The sequence below is a fragment of the Fukomys damarensis genome, unplaced genomic scaffold (genome assembly GCF_012274545.1).
Source record: "Fukomys damarensis isolate Sample0158 unplaced genomic scaffold, DMR_v1.0_HiC HiC_scaffold_15, whole genome shotgun sequence".
NCBI classification, from domain to species: domain Eukaryota; kingdom Metazoa; phylum Chordata; class Mammalia; order Rodentia; family Bathyergidae; genus Fukomys; species Fukomys damarensis.
Window position 1 is genome coordinate 40,095,115 of NW_022900927.1, and position 23,160 is coordinate 40,118,274.

The 23,160-nt window shown below is 37.5% G+C and overlaps 1 long non-coding RNA gene and 1 pseudogene across 1 annotated transcript in view; one reads left to right on the plus strand and one right to left on the minus strand.

Annotated features, from left to right (window-relative positions):
* The window catches only part of LOC104873060, an 8,896-nt gene extending 2,162 nt beyond the window's left edge, over nt 1-6,734 (plus strand). The window contains exons 3-5 of the long non-coding RNA XR_783352.2: nt 4,259-4,500; nt 5,885-6,009; nt 6,659-6,734. This is a non-coding gene — a long non-coding RNA (uncharacterized LOC104873060). The remainder of the gene's footprint in view (nt 1-4,258; nt 4,501-5,884; nt 6,010-6,658) is intronic.
* An 11,172-nt stretch (nt 6,735-17,906) lies between these two features.
* LOC117286119 lies at nt 17,907-23,160 on the minus strand (annotated as a pseudogene).

Below are 23,160 nucleotides of genomic sequence, written 5' to 3' on the forward strand. Positions count from 1 at the left end.
ATATATATATATATATATATATATATATATGCACAACAATTTATTCATTCATCTGTCAATGGACACTTAGGTTGTTTCTTTACCTTGGATATTGTGAATAATGCTGAAATGAATGTGGAGGAACAGATAGCTTTAGGTGATTTCATTTCCTTTAGTTATTTACCCAGAAGAGGCACTGCTGGAGCATATGGTACTTTTAGTTTTAGTTTTATTGAGGAACCTTTATATTATTTTCCATAATGGTGCACTAATTTATACTTCCAACAACAATGCTTAGAGGTTCCTTTTTTCCCTTCAGAACACTTGTTCACTCTTATCTGTTTGATAATTGTCATTGTGTGACGTGATAGATCATTGTGGTTTTGATTTTTATTTTTCTGATAATTAGTGATGTTTTCTAGAAGGTTTCTAGAAGTGATGTTTTCCTTCATGTCTTCTATTGTGAGAGAAATTCAAGCATGTCTGAGCCAAGTGTGCTGCACACACATCTCCTAGCATGCTAGGGGTTACTCAGGAGTTTGACCATGCTCACTCTTGTGCGTTGAGACTGGCTTAGAGCCGGCTGAAGGACATCCCGTCCTCCTATTTGCTGCCTCCATCACTGGCCCAAAAGATCACCTCATACAGAAATATGAGAGCATTAACGAAGCATTTTATGCCCAGAATACAGTGTCCCTCCCCTTGCTCCTTGAATATATAAGCAATTGCTCTGCCTATTAAGAATGGAAGTATACCGGAAACCTCCCTGGAGTCTGCTTGGTGATTCTGCACTTCACCCTCCCGATCCAAGCTTCAGAACCAGAGTAACTATACGACAACAAATGAACAACAACATTCTATCTTTTCAAAGATTTTTAAAACCAAGTCACTTAAAATAACTGATTCAGGCCCTATGTGATCTCTCCTGCTCCTGAACTGGATTAATATTATGGCCCAAATCAGCTTATATACACTTGATATAAGAACATAATGCAATGGTTACTAGAATATTAAAAACAACAAGTGGGCATCATTACAAGTATCTTGAAATGTTAAATTCAAGGTCGGACACTGTCAATTTGGTTTTTAAGGTTCCTTCTAACACTTTCTGTATCCATAATCTAGTTTAGAGTTTGTATGTTTTTTGGAGGAGTCAGTCATTTGCTCTGCACTCATGAGCAGCACTCTAATGTAGTAAAGAAGATAAAAATGAAGACAGGAAGCAGTTAGAAATCTATTAAGCACTAAACTAAATAGCTGAACATTGAATACAATGGGCAATCAGAACAGAGGTCGGTGTAGGCTGGAGTAGTCAGACACAACCAATGTTTAGTGGAGATGTTCTTTAATGATGGTTATACTTTAAGGAGCCTGTGAGAATGAGCGCACTGGACAAAAGAATTTCAACAAAATTCAAAGAAAGAAAAGGCCAACAGGAGATAATGAATGCTTTTATTTTCTTAACTGCTTTTCCTAAGAAAAATAGTATCTATGTCTGTAAGTAGAGATTGAGAGAATAAAATAAAAATGTTTTGTGATGTGAATCATTTTTCCCCTTCCAGTTTCATTTTAAGCTACTCTTATCCCTCAAAACTCCATGCATCAGTCATCATTCAAGTCCCAAACCCTGAGTCACCTCAGTTTCTCCTTTACTCCATCATTCTTTCAAAGAATCCTATAGACTACACTCTAGAATTTCTACATTATTTTTCTAAAAATGCATATCTTCTATTTCTCACTTTTCTATTAAAAATATTTAATGGGTCTCTATCAGTTACACCTTTCTTTTTTAAAAAAATAATTAATTAATTTCATTGGTACATTTAAGGTATACAATCTAATGACATTCATCATTGGAAATTTGCACCTTTACATAATCCATCTTGGTTCTTATTTTTTCCCATTACCCTGCCCTCCCTTTAACCCCTCCACCCCTTCCTATCTACAAAGACTTTGTATCCATTTTTTTTTCTCATGTTAATTCAATTCCCATATTTCTTTCTCCCTACCCCTCCCATTTCTTCCTTTTTGCACCTTTTCTTCCTATTTCACATTATTTATTACACTTTTTAGTAGTAGACACCTTTCATTATGACATACAAGGCTTTTCACAGCCTATTTCCTGAGTGCTTTTCTAACCTCACCAACATTAGCTTCCTTCCTCACCTTCAGAGAAATCACTGAAGGCAACAAGACCAGATGTTAGAAGTTTATTTAGAAGATTTTGAAAGGTTATATTATGGCAATGGTAAGGAGGATAATAATAATAATATAGACTTGAGAAATATTTAGTTACTAGAACAGAGACAACTTAATGACTAGTTAACTTTAAGGTACAAAGAGAAGCAAAACTAGGTTGATGATGATAGCATCAATGATGACAGTAATGATTATAATAATAATATTTTCTGTACACTTGCTATATATGAAGGAGTTTTGAACCTGTATGTCTTCCCCATTCTGTATGGAGTGAACTTAATCCTATTTTGAATGGAATTATTTTTTTAAGGATATAGATGTCTTTACAGAGATGTAATAAAAAATGTGGTGACTGCTGTTGCTCAGTGCTAACCAGCAGAAAGGCATTATGTGTGTTCTCATATACCTTATTCACTGAATCTGACTGTATGACTTCTGGTTCTTCCTCAAAATCAAACTACCCATGAAAGTAAACATTTTGGATAGATTTAGGTAGCGACAATGATATAACTAAAGATGAAAAAAAGGACTTCCAGAACTACTTCAAAAAATGTCAAGAATGATAGGTTAAATGTGCCTGAAGTGATGGGGAACATTTTGAGGGGAATTATTGATAATGTCTTTTACTACATTTTAAAATTTAAATATTCATTGTTTTTTTAACCACATCTTGTAGCCTGTCCAGATTTATACAGTATACATTGGCTTTGGAACTACATACAATTAAGCACAGTATAAAACTGCCTTCTTTGCCAAATCAAGGCAATTGCCATTTCCTAAACATGCTATACTTCTTTAAATCGGTATGGAGATGCAATTATCTAACCCCAACCCTGCCACATTACTGAATGGTGCTGGTTATGAGCTTCTCGTGTAGAATAGAGCTCCTAATGTAGAACAGAGATAGAGATAAACATTGGTGGAGGGATATGAATAGAGGGAACTTAAAATGGTGTGCTTGAAGAGGTTAGCAAGTGACTTTACATAATCCATCTTGGTTCTTATTTTTTCCCATGTATGGGATGGCGATTTCTGTGGGAGCAACTGTGGGGAAGAAGACACAATTAGAGTGTCTTACAATCAAATCTGAAAGCAGGAATAAGTAGATGTTGTTCTTATTTCTGGGCACTGGTTTCATCAATTCCCCTGCCATTAAATTCCTGGAATACGGCATTGTTGACTTATGCTCCTTTTCCCAGAACTTCTGAAAAATACATGAACTGTGGAATAAATGCTATTACCAGAGTTATCAGGGAAAGAAATCAACATTTGCATGTAGCAGTAACAAAGATCACAGTGGCAGCCAAAATTCCTTGAACCCCAAAATGTAATTTTGAGATCTCTGAATATTCATCTCATTCATATGTCTGAAATGGTGGTCTTTATCCTTCATGTCTCCCCACACAATAGAGAACACCATCTTGTAGGCCATTATAGGATTGTAGTTTAACAAGCCCCCCCACCATGTGCTTGGCTGCTAGAGTGATTTTATAACCTGCTTCTCATATGTTCCAGTCTTGAAAGGACAGACAAGGTTGTGAGATTTTCCCCCCTTCTTTTTGTCAACATCATCACCTACCTCTTTATAGTTTCTTCCTGGGATAACCAGAGGGTCACTTTGCATCTCTAATTGGCACTCTCTGTTGTTGGAACCTTTCTGCACAATATTCTATCCATATGTTCCCATATAATAGACACCATTTGGTGTTACAGATTTAGAGGCAAAGTGAAAGAATTAGGGTGTAGGTAAAGCCATTCCAACTTACTTTTTAAGGAATAAGATTTGTTTACAAAGGTGTTTGTTTCAGACATTTAAGAGCCCAGAGTCATAAAGATGTATCTTGGTATCTGGTACAATGGGCTATGGTGTATACTTCACTCAGTGTTCAAATGTATTATTATTGATTGTTCTTAAGAAGGGAAGAGACATTACAGAAGGGCAAATTTTTTATTCACTTGATATATATCAGTATGGCTATACTGGTTATTAAAACTTTTGCCATATTTCCACAGCAATCAGTAAAAAGGCAGTTCATTTCCCTGAGTGCAATAACTTTCAATGTCCTATATTTTCCCCCAGGAACTTCTGGACCTCCTATGATCCAGCAACTAAAGGTTGGGTCCTGACTTATCAGAATCTCCAACATGAACTGATTTGTCACAACCTTGTCATACCAGTTGCTGGGATTTTTTGAAAAGTGCATTTGCAGATGTGGTGCTTTCGAACCAATTGCTCTGGCAGCCATGTACAAGGTGTTAGAGAAGACCCTAGAACCAAGGAATTCAGCAACAAATTTGTTCCTATAATCAGGAAGTCAGGTGGTAAGTACCTGGATATGTTAGTTAGCTTTCCATAACTATAACAAAATATCTGAGATAATTAACCTATACAGAAAAAGGGTTCATTTGGCTCCCAAGTTAGGAGGTTCCAGTCCATGATCAGTTGGCCCTATTGCTTTTGGGGCTGTGGTGAGGCAGAATGTTATGATGAGGATAACAAAGCAAAACTGCTATCTTCTTGGCTGGGAAGCAAAAGAAGGAAGGAGGGGAGGGTGAGAGAATTAGAATGAGGAAAAGATTAATGCCCTACAATCCCCTTCACAGCTTATTTTCAATGATCTAAAGATCTTCCACTAGGCACCATGCCCTGCAAGTTTTATCATTTATCAATTTCCTCTTCCTAGAACCTATAACACATGGACCCTTGGGGGACATTTAAGATGCAAACTATATGTCTAATGTGTCAAAGAGGAGAAAATTAATCTGACAAGCCTGTCACTCCAAAAGAGACAGAAGCTCCTACAAAGCACATGTGTTTAAGGACTCAGTCTCTGGGAAGTAAGGACAAGTCAAAACTCAGACCATTCTTAGGTTAACAGAGTCAGAACAAGTCTACCAGAAACATCAGTTTATTATTGAGTCAGAAACTTCTGGATGAAAAAAAATTAGCAAATTCCTAGTACATCTTGTCTGGGATAAATTTAAACCAACAAGTGGGTTTTTATAGGGCTAAAGGGATGTTCAAGCAAGAATCACCTTTAACACAGAGTTAAAGTAGAAGCAAAGGGATTGATGGAAGAAAAACGGAAAGCAGTTTCAAGGAAAAAATGGGTAGTTATCAGTCCAATGCCAAAAGAATGTAATCAAGGAGAATGAAGACTGAAAATACATACAATTTCTTTTTTATTGGGATCAACCAGAAATGAGATTGTAAGAATTAAGATAGGGATCAATGAAAAAAAATCAGATGGTATCCACTCTGGACCATTGATTCTCCAAATTTACCAGGACTGGGGCTAATTAACTCACCATAAAGTATATCAGAAGTAGCAGAAACCCATGGTGTGGTGTAGTGGCCATGATACCACGCAAATGAAAATTCAGGAGAACCCATACTAACTACTAATACTAACCATAACGGAGAACCCAGACTTTCAGTTTTATAATCATGCCCTTTCTGACCATCTTTTAAAAATTATTATTATTATTATTATTATTATTATTATTGTTGTTGTTGTTTCTGAGACAGGGTCTCATATGTAGCTCAGGCTGGACTTGAACTCACTAGGTAGCCCAGGCTGGCCTTGAACTTGTGATACTCCTCCCTCAGCCTCAAGCGCTAGGATTACAGGTGTGTGTCACGATGACTGCTTTACAAATTATTGACAGCTGGAGAGTGGGGAGATAATTCTTGGGTTTGTTTCAGAAAATATAAAAGAGGAGCAGCACTTCCTTTAGACATTAAACCATTGGTTGAGGATACCACACAGCAGATAGGCTGAACTCTGAATGCATTCCAGATATAGAGATCAGATTCTTCTTGAATAAAAGGTACTGGAAATGTCTGCGCCAGCAAATATTCCATTATGCCAGATGTCACACTGGGACTTCTCCAGCAGGGACAGAATTCCTATGGAATTATCTCAGAATCATGGAAGTTTGAGTTACTTGAGAACTGATGTCACCAACCCCCTAGAAACATTTAGATCCAGGTTTACTCACTATAAATCCACAACTCTTGTCATGATTCTTGGCCTTTTAAATTTCCTCAAATTCTTCACCTCCAGTGTCCTTGTCTTTCACTCCCTTATTTATATGCAAGTCTAGACTTTATGAGTGTATTTAAATCGTATCTACCTATAGTCTTATATTCAAGCATCCAATTCTAGAATTATCTCCTGTTTTTGGAGTCCACTTCCTTTGATATTTCAATTTCAATAATTTTTGCAACTTAATCATAATGTGCAACATACTGCTCCCATTATTTTACTCTCCCAAGATTTCCTATGTATCCTCACTTCCAGGGTGAGGACTGGGTGAGACAAGGGAGAATCTATGCTGCAAACAGGAGCTTTCTCTCAGAGTTTGTCAGGAGCTGGGTGGGCACTTGTATGACTTTGTTTCCTTAAATGTTGCATCGTTGGTACCTGACCTGGTCTTAATCCAACTTCTGGTCCAACTCATTTTCCTTTGTTCCTAGGACACATGGTCCTCTGCCTCCATCTTATTTCACAAAACACCACCCTGTTCAAGCTAATGCTTGGCCTAATCAAGCCAACTCATGAGAGACTGGACACGCTACAGAAAAACACCCGTTTGTCTTCACTATTTTCATGAATGGATTAAATTATGGTCCTCAGTAATCTCTCCATACTCCCTAGTCCAGTGGTTTACAAAATGAGTCTGTAGTCCAGGAGCATCAGGCTGACTGGGAACTTAAAATATGAATAGTTGGGCCTTCTCTCCAATCTACTGAATCAGAAACTCAGGACACCAATCCTCTTTGATTGAGTTCTCCAAGTGATTTTATGTGTCTTCAAGTTTGGGAACCACTTCCCTATTCAATTTATTCTCCTGCTCTTGAGAGAATTTTATATTCCTTCTCTGCCCTGCAACCTCCCCTCCCCCTCCATGCTCCCAACTTATTTGGATTTTTAGTTTTCCAAGAAAATCAGAAGAGAATTTTCACCTGCTACCATTTAAGGAGACCAATTTACCTGAGCAACTGCTTCATTTATCTCACACCTGGCCAGCCTTCTTGCTATAACAAAGTATCCATGTGCTCACTGCAGTCTAATTTATAACCATGCACCCAAGCCACCAGTACCTCTGTCCTGAATTACTGCAGTAGCATTCTAGTTAATCTCCCTGCCTCAACTCTTTCCTGCCTCCTCACAGGCTGTTTTCCACATAGCAGCTGAATGATCTGTGACTATAAATCAGATGGCACAGCTCTTTTGCCTAGAAACTAAGGTAACATGTCTTAATGAGGATCAAATTCAACTACCTGAGCATGGCTGACAAGGACACACTTCACCCTCCTTCTGCATCACTTTTCTGTATTCTCCAGTCCCTCTGACTCCTGGCAGTATCTAGATAGGATGGGCCATTGCTGTTTCTGAACCTTGAATGTTCTTCCTCAGACACCCAGAAACCTCCAAGTCTTTGTTTAAACCTTATTTCATCAGAGAAGGTTATTTTTCTCTACCATAGACAAAAGAATAGTCCCATCCCATTGAGGTAAGCTAAGGGTCCTATAGAGGGAGATAAAGAGTGTAGTAGAGCTATTCTCTCTTTCTTTCAGAGGAATAGCATTAAGTGGGGCTTATGGCTGCTGAACTGGAGACTGCATCATCTAGTTACCCTATGGTGAGTGTGATCACATGACTACAGAATGTAGGGGTATGATTTAGGGAAAACACATGGACTGGGAAGCTGTAAAAAGGATTTCTCAATATATGCTTTATCATTTTGACTTTGATTCATTTGATCATTACCTATTCAAAAATGAAATAAAATTTTAAAGCAGATCTATCAAGCACATAGAGAATGCTCTTGAAATATTAACAGGGACTCTGATATAGGGAAATGCAAAATGAGCATGGAAGAAAAATTGTGAGACACACAATGATAAATCAGTAGGAAAATAATACAAATGTAAAAGGAAATATTCTCTCAGCTTTACCTGGATTACGATTTTCTCAACAGTGGTGGAAACATAAAAACATTCTTGTTTGGCAGGCTGCAAAGAGATGAGTACTAAAGAAGAGTGCCAGGCAGCAGTGTAGCATTCATTGCCTTGGGGAATTTCCACAGTCCTGCGTCTGATTCCTTTTTATGCAGACCATCATCAAATCTGTTAGCATGATGACAGTAGCTCTGCCTCAGGTCCTTGCTCAGTAAGCCTAAACTCGGAACAAGATAAATCAAATGGTCTGTATATTTTTCTCCTCTGTCTTTTCATACTCCAGTTCCCCAAGACAGTCCTGGTCTTTCCCTCCACCAACAAGTGCTTCCTCAAGATCCTATTCTGTTTCATGGCGTGGATGCCACTGGATGCTGATAATTCCAAATTTTGTGTTTCCAGCTCAGACTTCTCCGAATTCCAAACTCAATTTAGCCATCTGCCAAACCCGGGTAGAATTGCTAATTCCCATCCCTTAATGCTATCCCTTCCCTATACTGTCCCTTCTCAGTTACTAATATCATCAATGTCTCACTTGGCCAGGAAAAAACCTAAAAGACACACTGACTCCTTTTTCTCTCACACTCCACAGCCAATTTATCCGTAAATCCTGTTGGCTTCAACACAAAAGGACTTCAAACTCACACCTTTCTCAACACTGCACACAGTGCTACCCTAATCGAAAGCCCATTTATTTCTCACCTGCAGCAGCCTCTTTTGGTCACCTTTGCTTCTATCTCAACTTGTAGTTCTCTACAGTGATTTCCCCCCAGATTTTTATTTTAAAATTTTTAGTCCCACAAAAGGCGAAAGAGTATAATAAACACCTACATACTCATCATTTAGATTTACCAATTAACATTTTCTTTTTGTCTATGTACATTGGGTAGACACAAATGCCTATTTCAATGAATCATTTGAAACTAAGATATAGGCATCACTGTACTTTACTCCCTAATATCTCAGTACATGTGTCCTGTGAATAAGGACCTTCCTGTACATGACTAAATGATTCTTTGGAAATGCAAATCAAGTTACCTAATTCCCCTGCTTAAATTCCTCCAAAGATTTTCCTTTATGCAGAATAAATTCCAAATTTATCAGGTCTACAATATTCTGCATGATCTGGCCCCTGCCTATCCTATAGGTCTCGTTTTTTTACCTTTCTCTTTTTAGTGTTTTTCCTACCAGTTATACTTTGTCAGAGTAGTTTATACCATGTTAAGATAATAGACAACTCAAATCTCAGAATCTTAATATAAATATTTCTATTCATGTTAAATGTTAGGAGTTCACCAGTGACTGTATTCTCACATTTTTTTCTCCCTCACTCTTGGAGCTAAGCTAATGGAGCAGCCAATATCTGGACCAATATCAATTATAGAAACAAAGAGAAGAAAACGAGCCTTACAGAGTATTTGCATTGGTTCTGCCCCAAAATGGCACATGTTATTTCTGCTCATGACTCAGGAACTTGTCACATGTTCCTGTCAATCCACAAAAGAACCAAGTAATTCAATCATACCTTGTACTCAAAAGGAACAAGAACAGGAAGATTTGGTAAAGAGCATTAATGAATGTCAAGCTGGCCTTCTTTCTGTTCCCTGAACATGCAAGTTTATATCCAATCTTTGAACTTTTCATTTCTTGTTCCATCTGATTAGAATTCTTTTCACCTCTGGTCTTTTTATGACTTGCTTTCTTATTTCATTCAGGTATCTCTGCATTAATAGCACATGCTGAGAAATGCCTCCTTTGACCACCCAATCTATAATTTTACCACATTTTTATTTCCATGACCTCTTTCTTTCACTTGATATTTTCCTACCTTGTTAAGATTTGTTTGAAGCAAGAAACTGATGTTATTAGATTTGTTTACTATCGACTGCCTTCTCCATCAGAATGTAAATGCCATGAGGGTGTTGAACTATGTATTTCCACATTTCCAGCATATAGTATAGTGCCTAGCAGAGTAGGTGCTTTATGCTCTATAAAGATCAATGAATGAACAAACAGGACTAGGCCAATTAAAAAGTCTGATTATGGCTTCTTTCTCCTCAGCAGTCACCGACTGGATGTATCCAACAAACTTTTACCTTAGTGGCTCCATTTTTATGTGTTCAATGCTATCTAAATTCTGATGGATGGAATTCTTCTTAAAATACCAAATCACTGCAGGGTTGTACCACTCTACAAACCCTTCTGTCTCCTCTAGATAGCTTACCATATTTCTGTTCTAGCTGGGTGTATTGGCACATGTCTGTAATTTCAGCACTCATTAAGTTGAGGTAGGAGGATTGCCTGGGCTACACAGAGATTTCAAGACTGGCCTGAACTACATGGCAAGACCCTATCTCAAAACAACAAACAAACAAGCAAAAAAACCAAAAACACAAACCAGAAACCATGTTTCTCCTCTAAAAAATTATTTGTAAACTTCAAAGAGTAGCTTTCAGTAAGACATGTTTCCAAGTCTGTGTCAAATCTCCCTGGTGCCTCTTGTATTGATGACATTTATTATAGTTGAATTATCTTTATGCTTAAATTGGTATAGAAAATATGCAGAATTCCTTTAGTCTCTGATTTACAGAGACTATGGTTATTCTTTTGGATGTATTTATCATTCAATAAATTCTCATACTGAATTTATCTTGCAAAATTACTTTAACTTGTACTTATTAACTTAATAATGATTTAGGGGTTCTTATCCAATCCCCCAGATGATAATTTCTATATGAGCAATTAACACATGATCAGTTGGGCATCAAGTGAGAAGGACTGTCTAATGTGCTCCTTGAGAGGACTTGACTGGGTTTATTTGAAGGGAAAATTTGACCATTTATGGCTTTTTACCATTTGTAATTTTGTTCTAACCCTTTAGAGAAGTAAAAGATCTTTTCTACATGTATCTGAGGAAATAAATGAACTATGTACTAAAAACAAAGCAGAGACATTTTACATGTTGTGTCTTTTCCCCCACTTTAAAGCATTCTATAGTGAAAAGAACATAGCCTTTGAAGTCAGACCAGGATTGACAACCTGGCTTGACCAGTTACCAGTTGTATAACTTTGAACAAATTGCTAAATACCTCTCCTGCTTTAATTCCCTCATCTGTGAAACAGTAATAATATTACCAGTCTTACACAGCTGAGGTGAAGATTTAATAAAAGCATATCATGAAAATTGCCTAGCACAAATGCATGACACATTATTAAGTCAGACTTTAATAAATATTAGTTTTATTTTCTCATTTGGTTGACTACTAACTTTTAACTCTTCACTTTCCTCTAAGCTTTCAGTTATAATAGCTAATATGTACCCTAAGTATGGCATCATGAAACTAGCAGAGACCTTTGGGATCATGCTGATGTAGACTAAGAATGGCAGAAATATGTTGAGGCCATGTTTCCTTTGCCATATGATCTTAACAGTAAGACTTTGACATTCCTCCCATGGAGAAGTCCCTCCCCTTAAATCTGGGTAAGACAGCCTTGTTCAGTAGACAATAAAAAAGTAACACTGTGTAACTTCTTAGACTGTAAAGAGTGATATTGAAACCTCTGTATTTTTTGAAACTCTTGCTCTTGGGACTCTACCATCAAGCTATAATAAAAGCCCAAGAAACCCAAGTAAAGACTCATGTGTAGAGGAAAAAAGGTCTAAGCCCACATCACTGGCAAAGTTTCCAGCCAATACTCCAGCATTGACTTTCCAACCAGTTTAGTCTTTGAGTTCTCCTGCATCCAGAATTTATAGATTTTTCTTCATGTGAACTGTGCTTGTTACCACCCAAAGCAACTGTTAGTAGAGGAAGAACATTTTCATTTGACATTTTAAGAATTTGATCTCAACTTGTAAGTAAATATATCATTCAACCAAAGTGCACAAGTAGAGCTGTATGTGTTGTCAAAATATTGAGAGCTTTGGAAAATTGGTTTGGTAAGTAGAACAGTATTAAGCTTCTCAAGTATCACCACCCTCCTCTTGCCTTCTCTCCTGCATTCCTGGCCTCCCAACCTCTTTCCCAGGACCCTTTGACCACCCTGAAATTCAAGTTAATGATTGGATCAACAGAAGCACTCCTGGGAATTCTGGGAATGCTATCGCATCATAACCACTGCTTTTTAGTGCTTTGTTTTCTTTTCCTATTTAGCTTATCTCCCTATTCTTTTTTCCACCCTTACTGTACTTCCATCACTACTTCCAACCATGTAATTCTGTGAACTACCGATCAGGTGTCCTACAATTTTCTCTATGCTGCTTATAATACTATATGCAAACATATGCATACATATTCATATATGTTCATTAGGATTGTTTTTGTCCTACTTGATTGAGATTTTTTTTTTGTTGTTGTTGTTTTTTGAGACAGGGTCTCACTATGTAGTTGAGACTGACCTGGAACTACGTAGCCCAGGCTGGTCTTGAACTCACAGTGATCCTCCTGCCTCAGCCTGCTGAGTGCTGGGATTACAGGCGTGCACCACCATGCCTGGCTTGACTGAGAGTTTTCTTGGCTCTTCTCATTTACTATCTCCAGAGGAGGCAAAAACATTTACCTGGTTGGTGGGTTTGGATAGAGAAAATGCTTGACTCAATACTTCCTTTCTTTTAGTTAAGAGGAAAGAAGTGTGGCCAGCTTCATCCCCCACACCTGTCAGAGGGATCAATGGATTTGGGGGACCATGCCAGAAAAGGACTCATTACTCAGAAAAGGAGCACTGATGTATCTGCCTGCCGGATTTAACACTCTATGCCCCAGCATCCAGTTAGACATTGTCAGGAGTAACTATGATATTTCTATTTCCTTCTATATGACTTCCCCTTCTCCTAGTGGGACTAGAGTTATTCATTTGGTCCCCTAAAATGCCATCCTTTCCACAGCTTTATACTGCCAGCAGCAAGTGAATACTAGTAGCAAGGACAATGGAAACTGTACAGCATCTTCACTGTATCCAGTGTGCCCATGTAGCTGATTTCCAGCCTTTATGCATCCCACCAACCCAGAGACTGGTCTACGAAGAGGAATGAAAAACACAGGCCAGTCCCTCAACATCACAAACAGCTGGAAAGCCCTTAAGGGATAGGCCTTGTGAACCCGACAAGAGATGATTTGTTAATAATCAGCTGTAATCAATTAATTGAGCCAAGAGCCCCAGGTGCTATATCTTGATATTACTAAGTCTTTTCCAGCTCCATGATGAACTGAAACTCTAAAAAAAAAGGAAAGTTAGTGATAAAACCAATGTTCTGTGCTCTCTGACATCCTTTATTCTGTGGAGGCACATGCCTTTCACCCTAGCACCCAGAAGGCTGAGAGAGGAGGATGTTAAGTTTGAGAGCAGGCTGCAATACATAGGAGTTCAAGGTCATCCTGGATTACACATCCAAGACCTGGTCTCAAAAAAACAAAAATAAAATGTCTTCTCAGTTAAATCTACCCGACAGACATGAAGATGAACTTGAAATGAGATGAAGAGAGATCTTTTCAATTTGTAACTTCAGAGCTTGCTTGTTTGTTTTTCAGTACTGGGGATCAAACTTGGGCCCTTGCACTTACAAGGCAGGTGGAGGAACCATTGAGCCAAATACCTGGTCCTCAGAGCTTGCTAAAGCTCAGCAATATTCCCATTCTTGCGTCCATGAGACTCCTTTAATTAAGTTAGCTCAAAGAGTCTAATACTTAAGAGGTGGTAAACTAGTGATAATGCTTTAGTAAAAAATGTACAAATTACTGGAGTGATTAGATAAAAGTAATGTTCTGTTAATTTAATCAGAAAAATGGAAGAAAAGGGCAATGAGTTATTCTAGGATTATGAAATGAAGATGATAGGTCTGCTTAGTGAAGACTGGAAGACTGCAAGGCACTATGCACATACATAGATTTCAGTGGTTAATTAGGTAGTACTGGAATCTACATTAAAACATGTATTAGATGCTGCCATGCTGTATTATGATTGAATAAGGCTCCCCAAATGATAACTGTAATCATAGTTACAGGAGAGGAATACAAGTTTTAAGATTGGTATTTTTTGTGCCCTGTTTAAGAAATCTTTGTCTACTCCAAGAACTGGGCTTTTGGAATGGTAAATGAGAAACCACAGAAAAATTCCAGATTTTAGTAATTCTTTCATAAATACTACATACAAGTATTTAAATACACAGTATATAATATTAATGTATGTAAATGTGTAAAAATTGAGCAATCTAATCCATTCACACTGTTAAAACTAATGAAACCATAATGATATGCTAAATAAAAAAGTTAAATTTGAATTATTGCTTAAAATTTGTTTTTTTTTTTTTTTTTTTGGTACTGGGGATTGAACTCAGACCTTATGCTTATGAGGCAGGTTGTGGAAACACTGGGCTAAATCCCAGCCCATCACTTTTTAAAATTTTAAAAAAGGTATTTTGTCCTATTCTTTCAACAAACTTTCAAAGATCTTTAATAGTATACTTAAAAATCCTTCATTATAATTGCTTTTTTTTCCTAACAATTACCTCAGAAACTTCTCTACTCAAGCTTTTGTGAAAATCCAGAAAGCAACCTTCTGAAACTATAGTAGGAACCGATCTGCACAGATTGTGACAGCACTGACAATTTTACATTTGCCACACTAAGCACCTTTAATATGCCACAATTATCACTGCCATTGTAAGCATAGCATGGTACAGAGAACATAGGTTGTATACAAGGCACCACATCGACTTATGCTTGAATCCTGGATCTGTCATTTACTAGTTGTGTGACCATAAGAAGCTACTTAAATTTGCTGTTCTTCTTTCATTTTTCCCTCAGTTCTCTATTGTAACAGATTATTCCTAAACTTAGTAACCTTAAGCAGCAAATATAAATTCTCACAAAGTTTCTGTGGAGAAGCTCAAAGTCATTCAAAAGGTTGAGTCAAGTTATTGGCCAGGGCTGCAGTCATGTCAAGACTTACTAGGCTGAAGGATCAACATCAGTCACACTCGGGGCCGATAGCAGAATGCTGCTATTTCTCACGTTGTGGGGCTCTCCATAGGGCTGCTTGATGTGTCTGTACAACATGGTAACTGGCTCATCCCAGTATGAGTGACACAAAAGAGAACAAAGAGAAAGAACAGTTCCTTTTGTAAGTGTTACTTCTTCTGTCAACAGGAGAATTAGGCTCCACATTTGGAAGGGAGAGTGTTCAAAATTTATACACATAGCTTAAGCATATCACATCAGTAAAATGGAAACAACAGCATTCTTAACTCTCAAAAGCAAAAATGAACACCTAGAGCAGAGCTGCATTAGGTTACCTACTCTTCCATGAGTATTTAATGCTGTGCAATTTGCTTAGCATATGACTGTGAGCAATATCTGACAGATTCGTGCCCTCAAGAAGCTCAGTTTAATGAGATAGATATTACTCAGATGATAAATATCTGCAATATGCTGCTCCAGTATGTGCACGATGCTTTATAGAAGAATTTGACCTAGTCAGGAAAAAGTTCTTGAGGGAATACTGATGCCGAGATTTTAAGGATTAGTAGCAGTTGACTGGATGTGGAAGAAAATGAAGACAGTTCTAAGTAAAATATATGACAAGGTAAGAGCTGGGGAGAAGTGGACAAGGCACTGAAGAGGTCAGTGTGGCCAGGCAGGGAAAATGCAGGAGAGGCAACCAGGAGTCAGATCTTGTGCTGCTCATCTATCTCTTAACAAAGGAAGGAGGAAAAAAAAACACCAACACTTTATACTTCTATGAAATGAGTGGTTCCCAGAGAATAGAGAAGGTTGTGAAGGAACTTTTTGGATGATGGACCATTGTGTATCTTGATTATGGTGGTGGTCATAAAACTGTATGTACTTGCTAGAACCTATAGAACTACACATTAAAGAAGGTAGATTTTACTACTATATGTAAATTGTCTTAAAATTTTACTTTAAAAAAGACTATACTTGTGTTACCTTTTTGTTACTGTAACAAAATACCTAAGATAATGAACTTTAAAAGTGAAAAGGTTTTATGTTGACTCAGATTTTTGGAGTCCATTAACACACGGACCTTTGGAGAACATTCCAGATCCAAGCTATAGGACTTTTCATTGCAGGCATTTTAATGGGGACATACTATAACTGTTCTTTTTTGCAATTTGGGTTTTTATTTCATATGAATAGTATTAATTCCTAACCTATGAAAAGAAGACTGTGATAATTTAGTTTAACTTATCCAGGGGTATATCTACAGTCAATGATAGTGAGGAATGTGTGTGTGTGTGTGTGTGTGTGTGTATGGTTTGGTGGGAATAATAAACATACATCAAAGTAAACTAGATTTTATAGGGTTTTTGTATTAAAAATAACATATTTTCACAAGTATGTAGAGCACAAAGGGAAGGAACATTTTAGAGGCACTATATCAAATGATTTAATATAAATAGCATTTTTGGTTATATTTTTATTCTATGAATACAGTTCCAATATCAACAATGATGTTTAATGATGGAATTTATGAAATTATCATTTTATTACAAAACTGCAGAAATGAAGGAAAACAGGATTTTCTGGTTCAGAAGCTGATATAGTACATGAGATATTATTCTAAGGCAAGACATTAATGTCCATTAAGCTTTTGTGAAATTAAATATTTGAGAATAACCCTTGCAACACTGCACTTTCAACATCTGAGCTCTTGAGGTTTTCAATATACGAACTTGTTAATGAAAATGAAATGGATAGTATTTCATTGTACAAATATACTACAGTTTATTCATTATAAAGCAATGGAAATGAAAACCATACAATATCACACATTATAAATGAATCGTACAAACAAAAGGAACCAGATTTTAAAAAGGTACAGTGTGTGATTCCATCTATTTAAGGTATAAAAACTGGCAAAACTAGTTGAAGGTGCTACAAGTCAGTGTAACAGTCCCCTTGCAGAGTAGCTGGAGGAATTAGCAACTGGAAGAGGACAGGGCAGGCACTTTTTGGTATAGACAGTGTTCGTTTCATGATCCAGGAGCTGGTTACACAAATATATTAAGCTTGTGTGATTCGTTGAGTTGTACCCTTATAAGGTGTGCATTTTAATATATATAACTAAATAAGTTTTTAAAAGAAAAGAAACATATAGAAAAACTGTGGAAGAACTGGTACTAAAACAAAATTAGGACTTTAGCCCATACTTTCACCATCATCACAGGCTGCTCTAAAGAAGACCGCTACAAACTTATTCTCGTCTGAAAAGACCTCTTCATATTTCTTTTAAATTGACAGATATATTGTATATTTGTAGAATACATGTTTTGAATATAATGTATTATATGTTATATAAATATATATATAGCAGAATAAATCTAGCCAATTAACATCTGCATTACCCCCATAATTATCACTTTTATGTTAAGAACACTTTATATTCACTCTCAGCATTTTCCAAAAATTCAAATATCAACTACAGCCATTATGTTATACAACAGATCTCTTGAACTTACTCTTAACTAAATTTTGCATTCTTGCTGGGTGTGGTGGCACACACCTGTAATACCAGCCCTCTGGAGGCAGAGGCAAGAAGATTGCTACGAGTTCAAGGCCAGCTTGGGCTAATAGCAAGACCCTGTCTCAAAACTGCTACCTCAAAAAAAAAAAAAACAAAAAAAAAACCAACAACAAACAATTTTTGTATTCTTTGACTAACACCTCCCTTCATACAGTAGTTGTCTATCTGTGCCTGGCTTATTTCTTTTAGCATAATGTCCTCCAGGTTTATCCATGTTGCAAATGATAGTATTTCTTTTTTCTTTCCCCTATCAACTGTGTCCCAGCCTTCTTTATTTAAAAACAAAGTGATGAGGGGATTAAAATCAAGAGTATCATTTAACTTCACCTTCCCAACTGGTTCCCCCAAACTCCTTGCCCCCTAACTTTTGGGCTTCCAATTCCTTCATTAGTGAATAAAGAACTGAATCCGCAAAGCCCTGGTATAGACTTCAGGCTCTCTTTCCTAGCATCTCCCCTTTTCTCTGTCTGCTATCCCTGGGAAGGGCAGTTGGCTCAGTTAGAATGCATGGGAAAACCCAGAGCAGTGACTGACTCAGGAAGAAAAGTTTGCACTCTGGGAAAGGGACCAAGGAGTAGATTGTGATCAAGAGTTTCAGTAGCCTAAGCTACCAAAATGGGGAGATACAGGTCCCCCTGAGAATGGAAATCCTACCATCTCATAATCTTCTTCTTGGGGAATGACCATTGCTTGTTTACCTTTCTGGCTCTCTTTACAGAACTATACTCAGACCACATAACTTCTTGAGCCCAGTTGCTGGGCAATGCTGCTGATTTGCTGCTGTACTACAGGAACTTGCTCTCTGGCTTGCCTCTCAGTTCTCTGTATTTGTTTGATTTCTCTTTCAGGCCTTCGCTTCATGAGGCTTTCCATTTTTGCATCTCTTCTGAAGGTTCTCATTTTGTTGGCCTCCTTCACCCACCTCTGTAGCTTGAACATGTTCTTGAAACTTGAGTTGCAGAGCTTCAAAAAGCAGGTGGTCACTTGGCTGAACACCTTCCCAAAGACAGCTCTCAAGGTGAGCCCAGTAAGTCCTGAGTGTATCCCAGGGTGATCCTCTAATGCTTTGGCAACTTACTAAGTTGCCAGAGTGCTTTCTGAAGAGAACTGAAGTCCTGGGACTCCTCGGTTTTGCTCCAGCTTCTCCTTCCTTTCATGGCTCTTAGGTGGGCAGTGCAGAGGTCAGGGGAGGTCCCTCTGGGTTGCTCTTCACCATGGCTTCAGCCTTGCCCTTGGGGTGAGAGCTTTCCAGGCCACTTGGGAGCACTAGGCCCATTCCAAACTGAGGCCCACGGTATGCCAACTCTCCACAGAACTGGTAGGGTTGGGGACACGGGACAATACCCCATACACCACTGGGCCTTGGAAACATAGCCAGTTTCAAAGGTCTATCTAGTCCGGCTCCCGTCCTCCTGGCCCATTGCCTCCATTGTCCAGTAGGGGTGAGAAGGCAAATACTGAAGCCAGGCATCTGGCTGTGAGGAAGAAGGGCACCCCAAGCGGGACCTCTGAAGAAATCAAATGACAGGGTTTCTGAGTAGTATTCCAATCTTTATCCACTCACCCACTAATGGGCACTTAGGTTAATTTCATATCTTAGATACTGTGAATATTGCTGTAATAAACATGGTAGTGCACATATTTCTTCAACATATTTCATTTCCTTTGGATAAATATCCAGGAGTGGAATGATGGATCTTTTTTTTTTTTTTTTTTTTTTAGGAATCTCTTGTTAGTGGCTGTAATAATTTTCAATCCCCCTAACAATATTCAGATTTTCCTTTTCTTTACATCTTTGCTAATACTTTTTACTTTTTTTTTTTTTTTTTTTTTTTTTTAGGAATCTCTTGTTAGTGGCTGTAATAATTTTCAATCCCCCTAACAATATTCAGATTTTCCTTTTCTTTACATCTTTGCTAATACTTTTTACTTTTTTTTTTTTTTTTTTTTTTTTTTTTTTTTGATAACAGCTATCCTAACAAGTGTGAAGGGATATCACATTGTGCTTTTAATTTGCATTTCCCTGTTGATTAGTGGCTGTTTATCAGTTTTTCCTATACCACTTTGCTATTTGTATGGAAAATCCCCTCCTTTAAACAAGTGGTTTTGGAAGAGGTTAAAAAACAAGGGAACAACAAATCAAGCCTAGCCATCAATAAGGTGACACATGCCATAGACCAACAACCCTTATATTCTCATTAGGTTTTTGGGACTTTACATAATAAATCCAGTTTGCTTAAAAACTGACCCAGATATAAATGTGTGAAAATGTTTGGGCAGAGCACTTATATAGAATCTGGAAGCTAGAAGATCTGTTTTTTTGTATTTCTTCTGCTTTCAAGAAAATTTATCAAGCACATTTATGCAAGTCTTTTTGCTAAAGTTGTGGGGGATGGAAGATCTGTAATACACAGATCTTCACATCACTAGGCCTTTGATCTCATAGGGAGATAGCCCCATATCATGAGAAGATTAAACAAAAATACATAATATTATGTAAGGGTTGAATGGGAAACACTGATTAAATGAGGCTTTTGGCAGGCCGAGAGAAAACATACTATGGGTGGTAAAGGACAGGAATAGTTTGTCAAAGAAAAGGGAACTTGGGTTGGCATGAGAAGGAAGGAATTTAAAGAAATAATATAGACATGGAAATGTGAAGAGAAATTTCAAGCAAGAGAGTAACAGGGTAAACAAGGATACTAAAAGATAAATTCAGAAAGGAGATTTAATTGGGATTGCCTGTGGCTCCAAGCCTGAGAAGATATATTCAAAGAAACAGTCTAGCAATTAATAGTAATTAAGATAGTTACTGGAATCTTCCAAAGGCTGTCCACGGGGACCAATCCAGTTGATTTTCCAAGTATCATTTCTTAAAATAGCATTTTCTACATTCCTTGGGGTCTAATATCTTTCGCATATTGCAGCTATAAGTAGGTCAGGGATTGGTAAATTTTTTTGTAAATGGCTAGATAATAAATGTTTTAGTCTTTGCAGGCCCAATGGATTCTGTTGCAGCTACTCAGCTCAGCAGCTATAACACAAAAGCAGCTATAGATAATATGTAAATGATGGAAATGGCTGTGTTTCAATAAACTTTATTAACATAGCAGGAGGTAGGCTGCCTTTGACTCACAGATGATAGCCTGCCTGCTTTTCAATAAGACTTAAGTAGAACACCACAAAGTTGACCCCTCACAACCTATGTGTGCCATTTTCTTTTCTATACAGTACTTTATCCTTTTTCTTCTTCCTCACAATTAAATTGTATACCTTATGATGTCAATTCCTGTTTTGTATTAAAAATCAGGATCACTGCACTGGGCAGAGGTTGAGGCAGGATTGCCGTGCATTTGAGGCCAACCTGGGTATATAGTGAATTCAAGGTCAGCCTGAACTATATAGTAAAACCCTGTCTGAAAACAAACAAAACAAACAACAACAACAACAACAAAAATAGGGTCATTAGGTACAGAAACGTAGAACAAGAATCCCAGACATACCAGGGAACTATTCACTATTTCTAACCCAAGAGATCGTGAGTTAAATCAAGAGATATTTTAAGAAAATTAATCTGGCAGCACTGTGTAGGATGAATTAGAGTAGGTATTAACAGAAAGTAAAGAGACTAGTTAAGAGGTTGTTGCAAAGAACTTATGCAATAGCTGAAGTCTAAACTTAAATGTCAGCTAGAAATGGAAAGAACGGATGTGTTGTCAAAATATGACTCAAAGATTAGAATTGACATGCATCTATCTTATGGAGAGGAAGAAGGCAAGGGAAGAGGTCAAAGACAGTAAGTCAAAGGCTAGGTAGGAAAATATTTGAATCATTTTATCTACATTTAAGTTTTCCTCCTTGCCCTATAAATGTCAGTGTTCCTCAGATTCTTTCTACTCCTCTTCCTTCCTCGCCCCTTTCCTTTCCTTATGAATTCATAAAAATTTATGGAATGACCTGATTCAAATTCATGATTCTATTTCAAGTTCTGTTTAGCTCAAATATTTATGGTAAGTAACAGACCTACTTATTAATCTCCCTCTTTGGTATATATAGAAGGACCCATAGGCCTCTTAATTCAGGGTCAAATTGGGGTTTAATTTTACATTACTTCCAAGCAAATAAGTTAGTTACTGTTTCCTAGAAGCAGGCAGAGGCAAGAAAATTCCTGGGTCAGAGACAAAGGTCCTTATTTACTCATAGCACAGCCAGAAGCATACATCATCTACCAAATCTCCCTTAACCTTATTCTTATAAAGACACTTATCACTGGACTTAGAACTCAACCAGATAATTCAGGATAAACTCTAAAAATCCTTCATTTAGGGGTCAAGGGTGTAGCTGTGTAGTGCATCATGAACCCCAGGTTCAACCCCAACACCACCTCCCAAAACCCTTAATTTAATCATATCCTTTGGCATTTAAAGTAATGTTTATTGGTTCTGAGGATTCAGATGTCAGCTTATCTTTTGGCCTACCATTCAGATGACTACAGCCATTAAGTTCTCTAAAGTTTATAGCATATAATTTTTATACAATAATACGAATTGAATTTAGGACATGTGCGTAGAAGTAATGATTAAAGATGTGAAAATAGATGAGCCTCAATTCAGCAAGGAGAAAAGAAGAAAGTATTATTTATGGAGTAAATTTTTTTTTTCAGTACTGGGGATTGAACTCAGGACCTTGCACTTGCAAGGCAGGTGTGGTACCACTGAGCTAAATCCCCAGATCTAAATGTTCTCATATTTAAAAAAAAACAATCACATAGTTCTGGTAAAGGAGGTATGTTATCTCTATTTTATTTGTTTATTGATTTTTTGAGACAGGGTCTCACTATGTTGTTGAGACTGACCTGGAACTCACTATGTAGCCCAGGCTGGTCTCGAACTCACAGTGATCCTCCTGCCTCAGCCTCCTGAGTGCTGGGATTACAGGCATGTGCCACCATGCCCAGCTTTCCATTTAATTTATGATGAAATTCATATTCACAGAGTGAAAAGAATTTTGAAAGTTATTCTGGCAGTAACAGAGTCAGGGTTTAAATCCAGATTTGAATAAAAAAAAAATCCATCATTTTTATACTATATTACTCACAATTCAGCAGCTTACTTTTGGGGACACAGTGGCCCCTCAATACATTTGTGGAACATATGAATGAGGAAATGTGGATTTTCTAAAGGAATTGGACATAATATGTTCTCAATAAATGTTTGGGGTTCAGGTGGCAAGACAGATGGGGAATACCCGGACCCAGCATCTAGAGATAACTTTTGGGATGCAGCAACTTCTTGGTCAACTTTCAAGAGGCAGTGGAAGGAGATGTGGATAAGAATAAAGCACATAAAATGGACTGGGGAGAGGAACAAGGCCAGGCTGGAAGGACTGTGGGTACCACTTAAAAAGTCGGTATAGAAGACACGAAGGACAGGATACACAAACATAATCTTGATTTTAATTGCTGGGACTTCTTCCAT